Consider the following 3,333-nt stretch of genomic DNA (forward strand, 5'->3'; position numbering starts at 1 on the left):
ACCAGCACCTGCTCGACCTTCGAGAAGGGAGCCATCAGTGTAACATACGATGCCGTCTGAAATACTTCTTTCCAGATAACCAGATGTCCACTCTTCCCGGGAAGGGAATTTCGTGGAAAATGTCCTATATGGAAAATTACAAGCAATTGTAAGATCACTTGGAGCAAGGACAATTTTGTCCCAATTCACCAAAAGTGGAAACAACGAGGTGTGTGTTGAACTGCGGTTCACAGGAGTTTCCTCTAGTAGACCGAGTACCCGTAACCGGTAAGTGCAAGAAAGGGCTTCTTGTTTGAGATGAATGTGTAGTGGGGCAACGTCAAAGAGAACTTCTAGCGCTGCCGTAGGAGTTGAAGAGAACGCTCCAGACATCGCCATTAAGCACATCCTTTGGAGATGGCCTAATTTTGATTGGACCGTTCTCACTTCACCCTTTTGCCACCACACAAGACATTTATAAGCCAATATTGGCCGAACCACAGTTGTGTAAATCCATTTGATATACTTGGGTTTTAGACCCCAAGTTGTACCAAAAGTACGCCGGCATTGCCCGAAGGCCATACAAGCTTTCTTGATTCTGAACTCAATGTGAGGTGTCCAGGAAAGCTTGGAATCAAGAATGACTCCAACGTACTTTACCTGTTCAGTCACATCGATTTCAGAATCAAAGAGACGCAAAGGTCGAACGCCATTACGGTTTCGCCTTTCCGTGAAAAGAACAATAGATGTTTTACTCGGATTAACCGAAAGGCCATATTGGCGACACCAACCCTCAACTACCTGAAGGGCGTTTTGCATCAGGTCGAAAAGGGTGCTGATGCACATACCAACTAACAATGTTAGGTAGTCGTCGGCAAAACCATAAGTAGGAAAACCGCTATTATTGAGTTGCCTCAATAGCGTATCTGCTACGAGATTCCACAAAAGCGGTGATAAGACTCCCCCTTGGGGGCATCCACAAACACTCAATTTCCTAATCCCTTCTAGACGCAATGTCGAGAAGAGATATCGGTTTTTGAGCATTTGGTGAATCCAATTGGAAATCATTGGAGATATACCATGACTCCGTGCGGCTTCCAATATGGCATCGAAAGGCACGTTGTCAAAGGCACCCTCGATATCTAAGAAAACACCCAAACAAGATTGCTTTTGAGCGAATGCTTTCTCGATATCGTAAACAACCTTGTGTAAAAGAGTCACAGTGGACTTACCAGATTGGTAGGCATGTTGGTTCACATGAAGAGGCACGTTGGCCAGATGAACATCACGGATATGATGATCCACAATGCGTTCTAAGCATTTCAGAAGAAAAGAGGTCAAACTGATAGGTCTGAAACTCTTTGCTTCTTCATACGACGCACGACCCACTTTCGGAATAAACTTTACAGTAATATCCCTCCAGGATTTGGGAATATACCCTGTAGCAAAACTGCAAACAAGTAGTTTTTTCAAAACATGTTTGAAATAATCAAATCCCTTCTGAAGCAAAATAGGATAAATCCCATCTGCCCCAGGAGATTTGAAAGGAGCAAAGCTATTAAGAGCCCACTCAATCGATTCTATAGTTACAATACTCCGAGCCGAAGCTAAAGAATCATAACTACAAGAAAAGACATCAGGATCATCCGAAGATGTAATATCCACACATCCAGGGAAGTGTGTGCTGAATAAGCATTCCAGAACTTCCTCATCAGAGGAAGTCAGATCGCCATTTGGCAAACGAAGTTCGTTCACCCGGAAATCCTTAGATTTCGCAAGGATTTTGTTTAACCGACTGACTTCACTCAAGCTGGAAACATTTGTACAAAGGTTTTTCCAGCCGGATCGTTCAGCAGACAGGAGAGCTTTCCTGTAGGCCTTGCGAGCCGACCTGAAAGCCTCCGAACCAGCCGAACGTCGTCTGTTCCAACTCTTTCTACATTGTTTCCTGAGTTTCGCCAGATCAGAGTTCCACCAAGGGGTTCCTCTTGTGATCTTCACAGACCGTAGAGGGCATGCTTCTTCAAAAGCTTCCATGATGAAGGTCGTTGTAGTATCAACGGCATCATCTAAATCACTTGGAGTGTCAATGGATGGTGAATATCCATGAAATTTGGCTGCAACCAAATCAGTATAAAGATCCCAGTTTGTTGACCGAGGATTCCTGAAACGCAATGTTTGCGAAGTAACATTTAAATGTTCAAAAAAGATATAGCGATGGTCAGATAAAGATTCTTCATCTGACACATGCCAACTGGTCAGCTCGTGACTAATTCTGCTAGAGCAAAGCGTTATATCTAACACTTCTTCTCTAGCAGATACCATGAAGGTTGGGCGGTTGCCTATGTTAAGTAATGCAAGATCTGTACTACTTAAGTACTCCATCAAACTGGAGCCTCTCAAGTTAATGTCTGAGCTGCCCCAGATGATATGGTGAGCATTAGCATCACTGCCAACAATTAGCGGAAGGCCTTTTGAAGTGCAGTATGCGATGACTTGTTTGAAAGCATCCGTAGGGGATGGTTCATCATGTGGTAAATACACAGAACAATAGACGTATTTCCTGTTGAGGTTTCCAACAGATACATCAATTGTGATAGCACATATATCTCTGGTGGTTAGTTCAGAGATGAGTGTAGCAACTATTGCGTTGTTGACAAGCACACAGGCTCGAGGCATGACACGCGAGTTTGCCATTTCATGTTTACTGAAAGTGGCAAACACCGGGTTCACAAGGTTTCCTAGATAGAAATTTCCCTTACGAAAGTAAGGTTCTTGTACCAAGGCCACTTGGGCTGTACCATTTTGCATAAGTCTGCAAAGATTGATCGTTGCTGTTCTTTTATGCTGAAGATTGATCTGAGCTATCCTAACCGTAGCCACTACCCAAACTAGGTAAGATTAAACTCTTCGCAACAGCAGCACAACAAAGAACAGCAACAATAAAACCAAATCGGTATCGATTGGAAAACGCCAAAGGCGAGGATACACAGAATACACTGTGTAAATCGCATAATGCGAAACCATATAGGTGAAAATTTAAACTAATTAACAACATCTTCATAATCCCGCCCTTATTTAGCCTCAAGTGAGACTAAAGAAGGGCAGCTGATTGTCTCGGAGAAACACAAGGTCCACTGCACCATTGCTCCGGTTAGCGCAGTAAGGGCTACATACTGTGGAGGGCGCCCTGGTACTCCACAGGCTCCGTTAGCGGTTAGGTTTTTATTAGACCCCCCTAGCCATTCATTCCTAGGCACGGTAAGCATAAAGCCGCATCACACCATGAATTAGGGGTCACCTGTTGGTGGATTCTTACCACCGGAACAGGCGGTCCGTAGTGTTATTCTTAGC

The sequence above is a fragment of the Aedes albopictus genome, chromosome 3, assembly GCF_035046485.1.
Source record: "Aedes albopictus strain Foshan chromosome 3, AalbF5, whole genome shotgun sequence".
In the NCBI taxonomy this organism is placed as follows: Eukaryota; Metazoa; Arthropoda; class Insecta; order Diptera; family Culicidae; genus Aedes; species Aedes albopictus.